Source organism: Coccinella septempunctata, chromosome 3 (assembly GCF_907165205.1).
Source record: "Coccinella septempunctata chromosome 3, icCocSept1.1, whole genome shotgun sequence".
In the NCBI taxonomy this organism is placed as follows: Eukaryota; Metazoa; Arthropoda; class Insecta; order Coleoptera; family Coccinellidae; genus Coccinella; species Coccinella septempunctata.
In genome coordinates this window covers 12,891,910-12,911,842 of record NC_058191.1, presented here as the reverse complement: position 1 = coordinate 12,911,842, position 19,933 = coordinate 12,891,910, and the positions used below count along the sequence as shown (strand labels likewise).

General features: G+C 34.2%; 2 long non-coding RNA genes across 2 annotated transcripts; both read right to left on the bottom strand.

Annotated features, from left to right (window-relative positions):
* Positions 1 to 12,855: 12,855 nt before the first annotated feature.
* LOC123308968 lies at positions 12,856 to 13,242 on the bottom strand. Its single transcript, XR_006537204.1, has 2 exons — positions 13,196 to 13,242; positions 12,856 to 13,132 (listed from the first exon to the last, which is right to left on the bottom strand). It is a non-coding gene; the product is annotated as an uncharacterized LOC123308968 (long non-coding RNA).
* Positions 13,243 to 14,521: 1,279 nt separating this feature from the next.
* Positions 14,522 to 15,682, bottom strand: LOC123308963. The gene is made up of 2 exons (XR_006537199.1): positions 15,135 to 15,682; positions 14,522 to 15,062 (listed from the first exon to the last, which is right to left on the bottom strand). It is a non-coding gene; the product is annotated as an uncharacterized LOC123308963 (long non-coding RNA).
* Between the last annotated feature and the right edge of the window lie 4,251 nt (positions 15,683 to 19,933).

Here is a 19,933-nt window from a genome sequence, read left to right as displayed (position 1 = left end):
TGCCCTTCCAGTTCTTTTAGTGTTCAATGGCGTAAGCGTACGTCGAGAATGTCGAGATATCATTCAGTACAGCAGTTAGTTCGAAAGGTTTCACTCGTGGTGTTGTTTATGTTCGATGTTTCGTGAAAAACCGGCGTGAAATAAGTCCGATATAGTTTGAAGTGAAGCGGATCTAGTCTAGTTCTGGGCGAATCTTCTTCCGAAATTTGGGTGAGATAATTTGATATCGAGATCAACTACTGTGGAAAATGGTGTGAAAATGTTGTTTTCCCTCCTGCAGGAGCAATCATTTTTTTCCAAAAACAGAAATGATGTGAGTTGTTTCAAGTTTCCAAAAGATGAAAACCTTAAGCTTATGCGTAAAAGCCTCGGTAAAAGATATCCCACGAAAAAATTTCACTCCAAGCACTTATAGCGTCGCTCGAGCCTCGCTTATAGCTGGGTTCGCGAGAAACATTTTGAGGAAAGTGATATTACTAGGGATGAGAAATATTTACTTCCGGATGGAACCACTAAAATGTTATTATTGAAAAATCCAAAACTACAACCAGACGCTTTCCCAAAAATTCTTCTAAATTTGCCAAAATCTCTTTCGAAATCAACCCCAAAAGTTGGGACCGGTCCCCAGCTTAGAAGGAATGAGATTATTTGTTTAGTAGACAGGATAATGAAATAGAAACCTTCATGAGTTCAGATATTAGTAAAGATTTTGATGACCTTGATAACAACTAGGTATCTATTCCACTAAAACTCAAGTATCTGGATTGTAGGTTGAGAAATTAGAGAATTAGATTTATTTTTATATACTTAATTTTGAGAAATCATTATCTGTAGATGCTTTAGTTCAAATCGATAGGAGCCTTTTGAGCCATTTGAAATTTTAAAATTGTTCATAAAAAATTTTCATGTCATGATTTAAAATGGATTCGTTCTTTTGATCATATCCTCAGTAGGTGGTCTCAACTTACAAATTTACTTGCTAGATATAAAAATCTAACTATGAGATTTCAGCAACTGTAACATCAAGATTTATTGAAAAATTCTTTATTTTCTTCAGAGGCATTTTCAGTGGATAGTTTTAATTTAAATTTTAATAATCTCAGACAAGTAGAAATCATTACAGATCAATTGAGAAAATCATTAGGAATAAAATTAAGTACTCATCAAGTACAATAATAATGTCATTTATGTTATATTCTCAGTCAGCATCTTGTTTCGAATCAATGAGAAAATTTTTGATTTGTCCTACTAAGAGGTATTTGAGATTAATTTCAACTTCTTCGCTAATTCTCACAGTGGTAATAAAAACTACCTCTCGAATGTATCCTGTAATTTGCCATTATTAGATCGTGTCGTCGGTCTTTTAGTTGAAAATAATCAACACTAGGTACTATGAGTCAAAAATTTCATTGATTTATTTAATTGTATATTTGTTGTGCTCAAGAATTTATATTTTGTATGGCGAGAGATGACCCTACACCTTCTCGTGGTTCTTGCTGAACAATAAATTGAATAATGTATTTGAGAAATATCTTTCAATTTCAAATTTATTATGAGATTCAAGTGCCGAAGTAACTCAGATATTCGATTTATTGACCAACTAGGGTCTGATGTTGTTTATTAATGTTAATTCTTTCAACAAATCATCAACTCAATTACTACGCTATCGTTTAAAATTCGAAATAATACAGTATATTAATAAAAATCCCATAAAAGTTTACGACCTTCCTCGTTCGTCGCAGACTGCATAGACATCCATCTTTGTCTATCTCATCGAGATAATGTATTTGTTGTCCTTTATTATCAACGCACATTTCAGTCGATGTTGCCAACTTGTGCAATTGAATCCAAACGCTTTAAATTTAAAATACCCATTTTTATTTTTCATTTTTAAGTTCTTAAAACAGTTTTTTTTTGGAAAGGTTGAAATAGTTATTTCAAAATGTGACGTTTAAAGATATTTCATAAAAAAAACATAATTTTCGTCAGAAGGAGTATTCCCTATTCAGGCCACTGAAAACAAGCTGCTACCATGTGCAATAGATGCACCTTGGTTTAGGGATGGCTGATCCAAACAATTTCATGGATCAGTTCCGACCTGATCCGGTCCAGAGAAATTACTAGTCCAAAGATCAGTTCCAGTCCAGTTTCTAGTCCGGACATATTCGATAAATCGATAACACCAACAATACTCGGTGTCACGATGGAATAATTTTTTTTTTAGTATCGTGACTCTGAGTTGTTGAGATCTTCTTCCACAGCTACAGCTTTTTGTGGATACTTGGATTACGGGGTACTGGCAGCGTTGCCATTTGTACGAAAATGATCGTTTTGTACGATATTTGTTTACTCAGTAGCTACCATTTGAAAATACAATTAAACTAAAATGTTCGTAGATACTAAAATTTTAATGAATCCGTTTTTAAATGATATTCAATTAACAGATTGCTGCAGAATGCAGAGGATTTTCTGCGAATTCAGTAATAACAGTACCTGATATAAACTGGACCTGTACCTACATAATTACCCTCGTGCTTGTAGGCAAACTATTTCACAAATGTTTCATTCTGTGACGCAGATGCCATAAAACTAAAATCTACAACTTTGTCGGCATTCTCTATAACAGTTACGGTTCCTTTTATGGGGCGGCTTCTTTGAAAGAGGCTAATCTTTGCTTTGACGCTTCCTGCCGAATATCTGGAATATTGTTGGGGCTTCTTTGATTCTCAACACATGATAATTGTTCTTTTCATATTGAGTTTCTTTATAACTAAACTTACAGAAATTATGAATAAGTTGAAATTTCCAAAATGACCTTCATAAATATCGAAATGCAATTAAATTTTGGCCTGTTATCCGGAAACATGCTCCGGGAACCACCCCAGGTCAATATTCCAATCCAACAATTTTGGCTTTTCCAAACTAGTTGGTTTATACTACCATGGTCTCTAGAAATCTTATAAATGCAAAAATCCGGAAACCACACCAGTTCAATATTCCAACAATTTTGGCTTTTCCAAACTGGTTGATTTATAGTAAGGTTACCAGACGTCCGTCATTGTGACCGACAGTCCGTCAACTTTGAAGTTATAATCCTTTCTACGTGCGTCAAATAATTTTTTGTTATATTGGTGGTATTTTATACTATTTTCCAATGCAGTCTTTCTATCTCCCTTCAAATTATACTTCACTCCTAATTTCAATTCCTGGATATTGATCGGTTGAAATTTTTTTATGTTTCCCTCTTTCAAAACTGTTTGATAATTTTATGATATCTGAGCTCATTTGTGTTTTAGAAGTCAGAATAAATGCATATCTTGAAAAGTGATCCACTAATAAATGCAGATATTTTTTGGTTGATCTACTTCCGCCAAATCCAACAATTTTATCTATAGATACTATTTCGAATGGCTCTTTTGATGGACCTAGTTGTGAAAGCAAGCCATAATTATTCTTAATTCTTGTTTCATTCTTTATGCGGGACTCGCATCAGGTTGAACATAGGTTTTTTATATTATTCAAGAAATTTAGTTATGTATAATAAGGTGAAAGCATGGATATCATTTGATTAATCCCAATATGACCCATGTTGGAGTGAATTTTTTTTATTACATCCCTACTGAATTCTTCCGTCAGAATGATTTTTTTCTGTTTTGTTTTTCTTCTTGAAAAAAAAAACACCTTTTCTTTCTATTAAACTTTTATCTTTTATCCTGAAATTCACTCATGTGAAGTTGGTGCCGACTTTTTCGAAAAATACTTTTTTTGGAGTTCTGGGTAGATTTGAAAGAGTTCTGGAGTTCCTGATGAAAATTTTGAATAGTTCCGGCAAATCGTGGATTCTAATGAAAAATACAAATTGGTGGCGCTAACTTCACGCGGCGCCGTCTTTTTCGAAAAAATGAGTTCTGATGTTGTTTTTCGTTGAAGAAGGAAGAGTTTAGAATTCTTGACGAGTTCTGCGAAAATCAAAAAAAAAATTAGAACACAGGTTTTTGACTCTAGAAAAAAATCATTTTGAGAGAAAAAAATTGGAGATATTTCAGTTCTGATCAGAGTTCTGAATAGCCCTCAAAAATATGTCAAGTGACTTTTATCGAAAAAACAAAACTTCTCAATTCATCAGCAAAAATAACGTCAGAAATGTGAAAACCAATATTTCCTATGTTGGCAATCCTTGATCACAGAAGAGTTCTGATGAGAGTTCTGAATAGCGGTCGAAGAGTTCTACAAAATATGTCAAGTGACTTTTATCGAAAAAACAAAACTTTTCAATTTATCAGCAAAAATAAGGTCAGGAATTTGAAAATTTATCTCGTACTACTAATTTCGTAAGCACCGAGTGGGAGGGGTAAGAGGGGAAATCGGCTCATTTGGAGGTTCCGGAATTCTCTGTTTCTCCGAAAAGAGCCGCCCGTCCGTGTCCGCGGAAAATGTCAAACGAAAGACGAATAGCCGGACCATAGGCGCGTAATACTCTCGACTAGGAAAACAGATAGGAAATACGAGAAAAAAGCTTCAGAAATTCGAGATTTTTCAACACGAATGTAAACGCATCCAGCTTCACCCGGGGCCTGTTGCCGTTTCTTATCACACAGTAGATAAGGTCAATTTTCGCACAACAGCCAAGGGAGCAGCACATCAGCTGACATTAACGTAACCTATGTACCTAACTTCAGTCATCAGCTGATCCTTTTATATTTCAGTTAGACCTAAAACTGCAATAATATCAACTTCGAGTCTTATTTTCACTGCCTAACAATTTTTCCCCATTCCAGTTATGTAAAGTAAGTTCAAAATGAGGATCTTTCAAAATTACTACATTGAGAGATTATGTTCAGTTTAGTAAACAATTGCATTGACTTAGTTTATGAAGGAAGATATAGAAACATCTTGAGTAAGTAAAGGGTTTATGCACTCTCTGGTGGAAGTTTTCAGGTTTCTTTCTAATAAAAGTCTGTTCAAGGAGAATCATTACATAACATTATCTATCCAAGGAAAATTATTCAACGTTATGATATATTCTGTATCCTAAAATCCAAATTGCATTGATGTTGAAAATCACAGGTCATGGAATATTTGACTGTAATGTTCTAACATTCCAAATTGATTCATGATCAAGAGTATTGTCCTGATGGAACCAGCCGGCCAATCTCTCTATGTTTAAGGAAGGAAAAGACTCATTTCATACCAAGGATTATAGATCAAGTTTTTATAATCCCTGATTTCATTATTGATTTTCATATTACTATGACGCTCACATTCCTCCTGTTTTTCAAGTTCAGAATGGCCGGCCAAGAAAATTGGTGGATAAAGGAATATATCAGAATAAAGGTACTCAGAAAAAAATTTTGTTTCATTCTGACAGCCGCTCTTTTTCTATTCAGAATTATTTAAGGATTCCTTCTCCAGAAGATGAATAAGTCCAAAACATCCGGACTAGGAAATTGATCGCTTAAGTACATAGAGGGATAATTTTATGTTCATACTACAGCTCCGAGGATCAAAATGAAATATTCAGTCTACAATTTAGCGCCTATTCCTCATTTTTCAGGTTCAGAATATCAGGCCAAGAAAATTGGTGGATAGAGGAATGTATCAGAATGTACTCAGAAAAAAATTTTGTTTCATTCTGACAGCCCTAGAACGCCACCTCCAACGATCAAATGAACCGATTTTTTTTCTATTCGGAATATTTTAAGGATTCCTTATCCAGAAGAAAAATCAGTTCAAAACATCCGGTCAAGGAAATTGATCGCGAGAGTACATAGAAGGATGACTAAAATATCCTAACATAATTTTTTGTTCATACTACAGCTCTGAGGATCGAAATGAACTATTCAGTCTATGATGAAGCGCCTATTCCTCATTTTTCAGGTTCAAAATGGCCGGCCAAGAAAATTGGTGGATAAAGGAATGTATCACAATATACTTAGAAAAACCACCTCCAACGATGAAAATGAACCGATATATTCTTTACGATGGAGCGCATGTTCTTCTTTTTTTCCAAAATTTGAAATGGCCATCCAAGAAAATTGATGGAATGGGTCCATGGGGAAATAAATTTTCTTAGCCATTTCAAATTTTCAAAACAACAAAGAGGAACATACTCTCGATCTTAGAATGTCAGAAAGAAATATAAATTCTGATACATTTCTCATCAATTTTATTGGCCAGCGGTTTTACACATTCGAAAAAATATGAGGAAGATATTCTCCATTGTCTACACTCTACAGCAAAGTGTTGGTTCATTTTAATCGTTGGCGCTGGGACAGGATTATGTTATCTTGTAAGGCTTCAATCGTGTTCGGTTTATCCACATACACTAGAGACTTTACATAACCCCACAAGAAATGATCCAGAGGCGTCAAATCGCATGATCTTTAGGCCTATTCACAAGGCCATTTCGATCTGTTTTTTGCCCCAATTGGCCGAGTTGAACTTGAATCGATTTCAAGCGAATAACCCGTAATAACCGCGGTTATTGCTGGTTTTGCCCTTGGTTATGTCCCTTCACGAATTCTAACCTCACTTCAATAACCAGAAGTTTAACCCAGCTCTCGAGTATGGTTATCTCCGGTTATCTGCGGTCCAAAATGATGACGTTGAAGGGCTAGTTTATGACGTCACGATGTTATAACCAATAATGACCAAAAGCCCTTGAATGCAATTGATCATTGTTGGTTATTGTTAGTAATTACCAATGATGACCAGGTTGACATGTGCTTTCATCAAGACGGTGCCACATGCCACACAGCTCGTGAAACAATGAACATGTTGAAGGATGAATTTGGTGAGCAGCTTATCTCTCGAAATGGCCCTGTGAATTGGCCGCCAAGATCATGCGATTTGACGCCTCTGGATTATTTCTTGAGGGGTTATGTAATGTCGTTAGTAGTATGTGGACAAACCGAACACGATTGAAGCCTTACAGGATAACATAACACCTGTAATTCTCGGAATACAGGCAGAAATGCTCGAAAAATTTGACCTTCCGAATAAACCTTTTGAAACAGAGCAGCGGACAACATTTACATGAAGTTATCTTTGAAATGTAAATGGTAAAGGCCAAGTTATCAATTCCAATAAAAATTTTGAATATATGTTGCAAATTGAGTGTTTTATTCGATTTTTAATAAAACTACGCTTAAAAAATTACCTTTTATTTTAGCAATGCACCATGAGAACTTAATGGAAATTAATAATTCAAAATTTACGTGAATGTTCTATTCAGAAAATTTAATTTCAAAATATCCTAGAATCTTTGAGTATTCAACCCAAGGCTAGAATAACCTTCTTAAATCTTCAGATAACCCGTATTCTTCATAGTTCAGGTATTTTTCTATCGATACCCTAGGATTCCAATACTAGAAATGGGATGCAATAAAACTTCATTCTGTTGTCGGCAAGTGTCTTTGAAGCAATAATATCTGAACTGCTATATGGCTTCTTTCGAAAATGGGAGAATACAAAACAGATGATGAAGTTTTAACACCATATTGCGGATTTTCTTGCACCAAAATATTCTTCAAAAGCTTCATTTGAGACTGAACTTCTGTTCTGCCTTGAAGTTGTAGATTGTAGAAGAAGACGAGCAAATTCAAATCTATCTTGAGTTGATATTTGGTTCAATACTAGGTATATACCTACTCACTTGAAGCTTGTGAAAATTTCGAAAGTTCGATTCGAGGATATCAGTGAAATAACGGAATAACCGTCTCAATTTTTGTTGGTGTATATTTTCTGTTAAGAGGCCTTTTCAACGGACTCAAAAGTAAGTATATTTTTTCATCATGCATATTCATCTAAATTGCTGCATTAATTTCCTTCATTACTTACCCACTTGCCCTATCGGGAAGACACGATTTATTTTTATTTCCCCGTTTGAGTATGTCATCGACTAATTAACATCAAATATCATAGGACGCATCTCAAAAACTAAATCCTTTTGTGAGCCTTCTTATCAATAAATTCCGAAATTTGAAAAAATTTCGAGTTCAATATTAGGAAATATAAATTTTAAAATTCCCGAACTTATTTTTGTTGATAAATTGAAATGTTTTGTTTTTTGGATAAAAGTCACTTAACATATTATTTAGAACTCTTCGAGAGCTATTCAGAACTCTAATCAGAACTTTTCTGCGATCAAGTTTTGCCAACATAGAAAATATAAATTTCCAAATTCCTGACCTTATTTTTGCTGATAAATTGAAAAGTTTTGTTTTTTTGATAAAAGTCACTTGACATATTTTGTAGAACTCTTCGAGCGCTATTCAGAACTCTTATCAGAACTCTTCTGCGATCAAGTATTGCCAACATAGGAAATATTGGTTTTCAAATTTCTGATCTTATTTTTGCTGATAAATTGAAAAGTTTTGTTTTTTCGATAAAAGTCACTTGACATATTTTGTAGAACTCTTTGAGCGCTATTCAGAACTCTGATCAGAACTGAAATATCTCCAATTTTTTTCTCTTAAAATGATTTTTTTCGAGAGTCAAAAACCTGTGTACTATTTTTTTTTTATTTTCGCAGAACTCTTTCTAAAAACTATCAAGAACTCTAGAACTCTTCTTTCTTCAACGAAGACAGCATCAGAACTAATTTTTTCGAAAAAGTGAACTTAGCGCCACCAAATTGTTTTTTCATTAGAATCCACGATTTGCCGGAACTATTCAAAATTTTCATCAGGAACTCCAGAACTCTTCCAAATCTACCCAGAACTCCAAAAAAAAACTGTATTTTTCGAAAAAGTCGGCGCCAACTTCACATGAGTGATACTCTTATTGTTTTTTTGATCCATTATTACATCTTGAAGACTAACACAATTTACTGTTCTCAATATTTCTTCTTGATTTTTTTCTGCTTCCAACACTGCATTCCTACTGAGACAGTCTGCTTCTAAATTGTACTTTTCATGGTTGTATTTTATCTCCATATCAAACTGTGACAGAAATAGAGTGAGGTCGCCAAATCCACCAATTGTATCTATAGATACTATTTCGAATGGCTCTTTTGATGGACCTAGTTGTGAAAGCGAGCCATAGTTATTCTTAATTCTTGTTTTATTCTTTATGCGGGACTCGCATCAGGTTGAACATAGGTTTTTTATATTATTCAAGAAATTTAGTGATGTATAATAAGGTGAAAGCATGGATAGCATCTGATTAATCCCAATATGACCCATGTTATAGTGAATTTTTTTTATTAGATCACTACTGAATTCTTCCGTCAGAATAATTTTTTCTCTTTTGTTTTTCTTCTTGAAAAAAACACCTTTTCTTTGTATTAAACTTTTATCTTCTATCCTGATATTCTTATTGTTTTTTTGATCCATTATAACATCTTGAAGACTAACCCAATTCACTGTTCTCAATATTTCTTCTTTATTATTTTCTGCTTCTAACACTGCATTCCTACTGAGACAGTCTGCTTTTAAATTGTACTTTCCAGAATTGTATTTTATCTCCATATCAAACTGTGACAGAAAGAGAGTGAGGGCCTTATTCTTCATCTGGTCTCGTTTTTATATTCAGATCCAGAAGTGGTTAATGGCAATAAAAACTTAGTTGAATGTGTTGCCAATAAAGTACTGCTTCTTTGACTGCTAGTGTTTCTTGGTATATAGCTTTCTTTCTTTTTTGTGCCTCATTTAACTTATGAATTATGGCACTTTTTGGTATATATTCATTATAAAAATTTATTTTGACCGGAGCTGCGAACGGGCTATAGGATTCCTCAATAATTTCTTTTTTTAAGAGTTCTACAATTTGTGATTCGATTTCTTTTTTATCTTTTATAGTACACCTATACGGTCTTTTGTCACAATATTTATCTATTTGTAAATCAATTTTGGCCTCATAATCTTTAACAAAGTCATATATCTGATAATTGGACTTTAATAAATAAACGACTTTCAACAACGCCGACGTTTCGGAGCTCGAGTTTCTCCTTCCTCAAGGCTGAAGTATACATGAATTTACAGGTGATAATTTTTAATCATACATTGTTTTGTACATTTACCTAGTTAAAAACAATTTAGGTGGAACTATCCATATATAAATTACTACAATAAGTCGATGTATTCATATCTGCTCAAACATGCACGGCGATCAATTCAAATTTGCAGGTTGAATCAAAGAATATTATTCTTTATGTTACATAAAAGCCACGAATTTGGTGTTGTCCCTAATCTAATGTTCAATAGAATCAAATATAATATAATCTAATTACAATAAATAAACGTCACAGAACCAAATTACTATAGAGTTACAGATAACGACACAAACAATATATTATAACAATTGAAATCTCTCGATTACCAAGTACAAAGAAACATATTATTCCAACCAACAACATCAAATCAATAAGCTGTTGAACAATGAGCTGAGACCTTGCACATCTTCCCTATGGTTTACTGTTTTATTTGTTTTTATATGTATCGTATCATTTCACTTATATTATGGCTGTATTGGCGACATTCATTATACAGAATTGACACTCGCTCAAAGTTGAATTTATGACCTGTCTTAAAAGAATGATCAGCTAAAGCGGCTTAATTCCTATTATCAAAATTGTTAGTGTCACATTCATGTTGTCTAATTCTTTCTTTCGAGTACTGCTTCGTTTGGCCAATATAGCAACTATCACAATTATGACAAGGAATTTTATATATTAATTCAGTTCTAAGCTGGTCTGGTACTCTATCCTTCAAACGAGTAAAGAATATTTTCGCGTGGTCTTTACGATATAAAATGCACAACTGCAGCAAAAATTCTCGAAAATGTGATTTATTTTATTACTTAATTTAGGGAGGTAAAGAAATCTAAAATATTTGACACCCCTTCCGGGACTGTGGATGTCTTGTCAATCTTAGGTCTCAAGTGATTATCCAACAACCTGCTGATCAAATAAGATGGGTAATTATTGTTTTTTAAGATACTCTTTATTTTCGAAATGTTTTCTTGTTGTTATTTTTCATTACTCAATTTTTAAACTCTACTTATCAAGTTATTCATTACATTCAATTTTTGTTGCATACTGTGGTTACTTAAAAAATTAAGGCAACGGTTACTATTGATGGACTTAGTATACCAATTTGTAATGATATTGTTCCCATCCCTTATCAACAAAAGATCTAAAAATGGTATTAATATGATGGTATCATCTACATACATTTTCATAAGTGGTACATCAAAGTTTAAACGACTCTTCACAAACTCAAACACCTCATTCATGACTAAGTTGGCCAAAATAGGACTAGTGGGTGATCCCATGGCAGTACCTTCTAGTTGTTTGAAAAAAACACCAGCATGAACAGAATATCCACTATCAAAACACACTTCAACTAGTGTGATGAAGTCTTTTATCCTCGTCGCCAAATTATGTGATGTATTTGAATGATATCTATCGCTTTGCAACAATTGAAAAACGACTTTTCTATGACGTATACTTCAATATCCGTATACTACAATACGACTGATTCATTTTTGCATCAGATCGCAATCGGAACATATTTTGACTTAGTGGGGAGTTTGACGCATGACAATATAAAATATGAAATTGTAACAAATATAGGTATTACAATAATGAATAATTCAAATCTGCCTTGATTATTTGCATTGGAGTCATTTCTACACTTGAATGATTGGAATTATTATAACTTGATAAAGCAGGAGCTAATTTATTTTGAAAAGTAGACAAAATTGAAGATTATGTATTATAAAGCCGTTGCTAGGCCTCAACTGACTTATGGATCAGTTGCCTCGGGTTTCGCGGTAAAGAGCCATATCAAAAGAGGGGGATTCTCCTCAATTTGGGTTATCAATGCATATGCAAGTTTAAACTGAATAATTATGAGTTTCATTCATGATTTTTCCAAATGCACCGCGAAAACTATTCAAAATCATTCTTCAAATATGGGGTTTTAAAATTTAAATCTCTTTGTTTCTGGTTTTTGATTTGGCAACAGCGCCTACTCACAGCCTTGAGCCTCCTAAAGGAATAGCCCGGAACAACGCCACAGCGGCAACGTCGCCTGTAGGCACAGAAATTCGAAGCGTAAGTCAGAGCCAAAATCCATATATCTATTATATTCTATATCGATAATGGGACCTCGAAAATTGAAGCCAGCCCGCGGCCGGAATCGACTTATGCGCTTGTGCAGAAATATTAAGAATTAAAATACCTGATTAGTTCTGTCTCTTTCTGATACATGGTTTTATGAATTGACAGGAATGAAATGATTTTACTTCACAACCATTCGCATATTTTCGACCTTAACCTATCAATATGTTGATATTCGTTTGAATCAGGTTCAAACTTAGGTTGGCATTACGTAGTATAATTTGTATTTCTCCGTTGATTTCTAATTACTAGAAGTCAAAATTCTTGAATCTTCATCATTTTGCAACACTAGACCCTCGGATTCATAACAAAAGTGAAATATTATGTGTAATCCACAGAAAACCTGCGGAGTGCGTAGACTAACAAAAGTGATGTTGAATCAACAAAATTTGTAGGACTGTGAATAAATTTTTCTAGGTTGTTCACTATCGTATATTGTCTGCATTGTATCTAGATAAGTGTATTATTGTCTTGAAATTCAGTTGGGAGTTGAGGTAATAATTCTAGTTCAATTTATATGATTGTTTTTTCAGCACTGAAATAGTGAAATATCTAAATCGACATCTATATATATAAAGCTCAACTGTAGTTACTAGTATCTACAAGTTTCTCATCTTCTGGCAATATTCTTATTGCCAAATTGATTATTGTATTGCTTCTATTGAAGCATGGCTCTTTTAATGAGCACTCTGTACTTTTATATATAATATAACTACATATTACATTAAAAGTTGACCCAAAAATATTTTTTATTGAGTATTGAGTAGATTTACAAGAGGGGAAATTCAGGAGGTGAGATAAGTATGATGTTTATATGTACACGTAATAATTGATACTGGTATGAAACAGTAATATAAAACGCACTTGTTATGATGTCATTCTTGAGTTTACTGAGTATGGACAATACTATTCCTTTTCGGCACTTCATTATTATTTCACAAATCATAATAACATTGGTTGAATAGTTTTTATGCACTTATTTGGTTTGATCTCTTTTCGTTGATTCATCTGAAAATTGAAAAAAACGCATACATACTCGATGAATTTAATATTCATTAACTTTCGCCTCACATAAAATTCTTCTCAAAATTTGTACAACAATTTGAAATGAATCATCATTCGAATTCATTCAATCATTCAACGTCAAATAGGAAAACAACCTAACCAATATTTTGATTGTCATTTTCGAACTTCTAATTCGCGCATGCGTACAAGTGGATTCCTCCCAACGATTTGGCGTCATTTTTTGTCGTAGTCTAGAACGCGTGTTATCAATATTGGTATAATAGATATATATCCTATTCGGCACTTATTATTTCACAAATCATAATAATATTGAGTGAATAGTTTCGATGCACTCATTTGGTTTGATCTCTTTCCGTTGATTTATCTGAAAGTTGAAAAAAATGGATAAATTCTCGATGAATTCAATATTCATTAACTTTCGCGTCGAATAAAATTCCTCTCAAAATGTGTACAAGAATTTGAAATAAATCATCATTCGAATTCATTCAACGTCAAATATGAAAACAAACTAACCAATATCTTGATTGTCATTTTCGAACTTCTAATTCGCGCATGCGTACAAGTGGATTCCTCCCAACGATTTGGCTTAACTTTTTGTCGTAGTCTAGAACGCGTGTTATCGATATTGGTATAATAGATATATGCCAAAATCTCTCTGCGTAAGCCATTGAACTCTATAAGAACTGGAAGGGCCTCTTAGGTACTGAAATACGACGAAAAGTGTGTCCAACATAAGCCTAGTTCTCAGAGCTTCGTAGTGTCGCCAGCGACAATCCCCACTCCTTCCTACATTCTCACATGACGTGTTGTGTTCTCCGCTGTCATAAACAGCTGATTGTCAAATACGATTGAAAAAGTCTATTCTATTTTGAATTTATATTACATATATCTTTTCAAAAATGAATTTTCGAGTTGCTCACACCATAATCTCCGAAGTAAACATGGTGTTCGAACTAAAATTATGTAAATTTTACATTAGTACAGAGGCCATGAAAGTATTCGATAACTTGGGCAAGTCGAGCAGTATTTTGGGAGGAAATGAATAATTATGCCATCAGTTTGTCTCTGATGCCATCTTCTTGCATATGGATGTGGAGGCCAAGGAAATAGATACAGTATAAGATAAGAAGTTTTACTCAAATGACTCGAGACAAGAGACGACTAAAATTATTGGATGCTAGTGAAAGAGCTATTCAAATATATGGGTTATATTCTATACTCAATATATTTATGCTGTATGTGTTGTATATTTTTCTACTGGATATAATTTTATACTGTTCCTATTTTTGAACCAATTATATTTTCATATTGTTTCTGTTTTATATTTAGGTATAGTAAATACACCTTTTGTATAGAACTGTGCATCTTTTCGAGATTATTTAATACAACCACATTACATCATATTATGTATATACATTTTAAAAAACTATTCGATCCATGTGTAAATTGCTTGTACAAACGCTGAACGAATGGTCAGGAACAATGGTCAGCCCAACACTTTCCGCATGGATCGGATCCAATATATTTCACAATCCTCATAGCAGCATTTTATCATAAAAATGGTCATTTTTCCCTTCTCTACATGTACACCTATTCATCTGTACTGACCCTTTTGTGAAAAACTTCTCACAGAATATTTTGTTTCAAACAGCAAAACCCAGATATAATGCGAGCATTTGTAGGCTGATAAGCGCTTAAATGCTTTCATTTGCTGATTTGTTTAAAAACTGGTCGTGAAAACTAGAAAAACCACAATATTATAATATTCCATCAGGACTGTAACCTCGTATATCTCTTTCTTAAATGGCAAATGGATCAAAACCTCCAATCTTGTTTATTTTGTGGGAGTAACGTTCAGCTAGTTTTTGATTTGTTTTGGGAATTTCAATGAAATAGGCACTTTTTGTATTCACTGAAAGAAAATTGGAATTTAATTCAGGAGATCTTGACATATTTCTCATTTCAAAACGTGAAATTAGCTTACTTTTCATATATCTATTGGTCAAATGAATATTCATGGAGTACATAGCAGTGAACTCCCATGGTTCATTAGGAAGTTAAATACCTATCTGCCGCAGTGGCCTAGTGTATCCACCTTCTTCTCCTTATTTTATTTCGCCTTTCGCCACGAATATAAAGCTGTATACTTGTAGAAAAACTCCATTCTGAAATAAACAATAAATATGAAATGAAAGAATATTTCCTTTCTCCGTGATAATTATCATTGGTGTTTCATATATTTACCTGAATTTAGATGGAAAATATACCATGATTAAAAAATAGTGAAAAGAATAGCTAAAATCAAAAACAACTGTTTTTGCGGCTGACAGATAGGTTATATTTATTGTGATTGTCGCAGAAATTCCAGGTGTAGTTGGAATATTTCAACTACAAAAGGGGCGTGTCGCGACACTTCTCGACAACCAGAAATGAAAAGAAAGGGGTCAGGGGAAGTTTTGTTTACATGCTCTGATTGGCTGGAGAACTGTCGCTGGCGACACTACGAAGCTCTGAGAACTAGGCTTGAGACGGAAGATGTAGAGTAACCCATCTCTTTCTAATGGTTCGGCAACCAATCGAATAACCGCATCATACGTCGGACGCAGCAGCAGTCGTCTCACTCGAACGCCCCGCCCCGGGTTGTTTTTGTTTACATCGTTATAAACCAATTGACAGAGCGCAGAGAGAGATAGATTTCTCTACATTCCCTTCCCTTTCAGTCTTCCTCAGTTTGCCTGCATGCCCTTCCAGTTCTTTTAGTGTTCAGTGGCGTAAGCGTAACGTCGAGAATGTCGAGATATCATTCAGTACAGCAGTTAGTTCGAAAGGTTTCAGACGTGGTGTTGTTTATGTTCGATTAATAGTTGAATTTTCGTGAGAAAGCGGCGTGAAATAAGTGCGATATAGTTTGAAGTGAAGCGAATCTCGTCTAGTTCTGGGCGAATCTTCTTCCGAAATTTGGGTGAGATAATTTGATATCGAGATCAACTAGTGTGAAAAATGTTGTGAAAATGTTGTTTTCCCTCCTGCAGGAGCAATCATTCTTTTCCTAAAACAGAAATGATGTAAGTTGTTTCAAGTTTCCAAAAGATAAAAACCTTAGAGCTTGTCCAGATGCGGCGAGAAACGCGCGATTGACTACGCGCGTATCATTTCATGTTGCGTCCACATGTAGCGTTTGTCTACGCGTCAAAACGCGAGTTTCCAGTCCAGTATTCCCTATTATTGAATCTCCGGTTTCCAGTGTGGATGGTTCTTTTCTCTTTTGAATTACTTCCTTCACAACATATTTCAACAATTTCTTCCCAACATGTATTTTTAGGAGGTATTCATCGATTGGAATATTCGGGAGATTCCATATCCCACAACAGAATTATCTTTTTGCAATTCTGACATATATAGTGGCACTTTTCAGAACTCATTGACGCTTGAAACGTAATACAAGAGACCGATTTGCTGAATATTTTGTAAACGAGTCAACTGCCCTGACAAAATCAAATAGTTTAATAATTTATGTATTGTTCCAAGTAACGCAGTACTTTTTTATTCCGTATAATACTACTTCGCGCACTAATAAAAATGGTTTACTTATCCAAAGCTCTTTTTTCTCTTCTGAATCACCTTCTTCAGAAAATCTATCAACAATTTCTTCCCAACATTTTTTCCGAATACGATTGAAATATTCGGGTGATTCCATATCCCACAACAGAATTCCCCTTTCAACTTCATCGATAAAAAGTTCAATATCGTTATCGAGTTCCATTTCGAAATTTCACTTAATCCGTCATCACGCAGCAACCAACGCATGTGTACTGGACGCTACTATTGGGACCCTAGTATCTCGACACGCGCGTAGAACGCGCGAGTCGAGATCCCTGCGATTGCTTGCGTCGAACTTGCGATTTTATTGCACGCGCGTGTGCATGTGGACGGGATCTACTGTGCTCTAGTATCTCGACACGCGCGTTTCGAAACGCGCGTAGTGAATCGCGCGTTTCTCGCTGCATCTGGACAGGCTCTTAAGCTTGTGGGTAAAAGCCTCGGGGTAAACTCGCTGTTTAGACAAGTGAGATTCGGTAGTCAAATTCCGCGTGCGGTAACAGCGTCATTCGTGCTTTTTGTTGCCAGATTGTGCAGAAACCTTATATTAGAATCAGATTTTGATGATTATTTTTTTATAGATAGAATTTTTTCATGAGGAATCTAATCAATCTGCGGAAATTCAGTAGCTATAATTTTTTGAAATGTTCGTTAAAAGCACTCAATTATGACAGCTGAATGTTTGTTCACTGTAATTCGTAATTAATTCGAATGTTTTTCTCAACAAATTGGGGTTTTGAGATAATTTATTGGGAAAATGTGCATAATTGATCAGTTTTGGCCAAAAATTTAATCGAATCATTTGGAGGTTAGGTTGGGTTGTTAGGTCGGGTTAGGACAGTGAAAAAACAATTTCATACATGAAGATATCACTTTTGTGGATTTAAATGTAGGTTTAAAGGACCGAAATGTGAAAATATAATATCTTGATAATATAATGATAATGCACGTATTCTGATGAAATTTTCGAAAAATCGTTCCTCTCAAATTAAAAGTTTGTTCCATTGTTCCAATATATAATTCTTTCTTTAAAAAATAATCATCAAAATCTGAGGTGCGGCATAAATCGAAGTTCTACTCTTCCTTCAATTATCTGAATAATCGTACGATCTGGCAACGTACCGGCGAGTTACGGACCACCCCGAAGCCCACTTGTTTAAACAGCGAGTTTACCTTCATGAGTTCAGATATTAGTAAAGATTTTGATGACCTTAATAACAACTACCTATTCCACTAAAACTCAAGTATCTGGATTGTAGGTTAAGAAATTAGAGAATTAGATTTATTTTTATATACTTAATTTTGAGAAATCAGTATCTGTAGATGCTTCAGTTCAAATCGATAGGAGCCTTTTGAACCATTTGAAATTTTAAAATTGTTCATGAAAAATTTTCGTCATGATTTAAAATGGATTCTTTCTTTTGATCATATCCTCAGTAGGTGGTCTCAACTTACAAATTTACTTGCTAGATATAAAAATCTAACTATGAGATTTCAGCAACTGTAACATCAAGATTTATTGAAAAATTCTTTTTTTTCTTTAGAGACATTTTCAGTGGATAGCTTTAATTAAAGTTTTGATAAACTCAGACAAGTAGAAATCATTACAGATCAATTGAGACAAACCATTAGGAATAAAATTAAGTACTCATCAAGTACAATAATCATGTAATTTATGTTATATTCTCAGTCAGCCAGCATCTTGTTTCGAATCAATGAGAAAAATTTTTATTTTACCTACTAAGAGGTATTTGAGATTAATTTCAACTTCTTTGCTAATTCCCACAGTGGTAATGAAAACTACCTCTTGAATCCTGTAATTTGCCATTATTAGATCGTGTCGTCGATCTTTTAGTTGAAAATCATCAACATTAGGTACTACGAGTCAAAAATTTCATTGATTTATTTACATAATTGTATATTTGTTGTGCTCAAGAATTTATATTTTGTATGGCAAGAGATGACCCTACACCTTCTCGAGGTTCTTGCTGAACAATAAATTGAATAATGTATTTGAGAAATATCTTTCAATTTCAACTTTATTATGAGATTCAAGTGCCGAAGTAACTCAGATATTCGATTTATTGACCAACTAGGGTCTGATGTTGTTTATTAATGTTAATTCTTTCAACAAATCATCAATTCAATTACTTCGCTATCGTTTAAAATTTGAAATAATACGGTATCCCGCGCTATCGCATCGACCCATGTATCCCTACGGTTATATCCTATATCCTATAAACGGCTGTGGCCTACTACGAAATAAAAAGAACAATGTCCGATCACTGCTAGCTTAACGTTAAGCTGGCAGAACCCAGAAGCTAATGAAACATTTAGCAGAAATCAGACAATACCATAATTTTAGGCTCATTTTAGGCGCTCATTTGCACCTACTGCGGGTTTCCCTAGAATAGGTTTTAAAAAAAAAAGGTTATGCTCGCTCGAAGGTACAGCTTAATACAATATTTATCCAGAATCTGATCACACCATACTTTCAGGCTAATTTCAGGCTAATTTATTACCCTAGTGAGAAATTTTTTGCTCTCCAATTATTGGAGAAATTGGGAGTTCCGTCTACCCAACCCGTCGCTAGCCGTACAAAACCGTTAATACATTGTTTATCCAGAATCTGATTATATCATATTTCAAGGCTAATTTTAGGCTGATTTATTACCCTAGTGACAAATTTTTTGCTCTCCAATTATTGGAGAAATTGAGGGTTTCGTTAACCCAACACGCCGCAAGCCGGACAAAACCGTTAATACATTGTTTATCCAGAATCTGATTATATCATATTTGAAGGCTAATTTTAGGCTAATTTATTACCTCAGTGAGAAATTTTTTGCTCTCCAATTATTGGAGAAATTGGGAGTTCCGTCTACCCAACCCGTCGCTAGCCGTACAAAACCGTTAATACACTGTTTATCCAGAATCTGATTATATCATATTTCAAGGCTAATTTTAGGCTAATTTATTACCCTAGTGAGAAATTTTTTGCTCTCCAATTATTGGAGAAATTGAGGGTTTCGTTAACCTAACCCGTCGCAAGCCGGACAAAACCGTTTATACATTGTTTATCCAGAATCTGATTATATCATATTTCAAGTCTAATTTAGGCTAATTTATTACCCTAGTGAGAAATTTTTTGCTCACCAATTATCGGAGAAATTGGGGGTTTCGTTA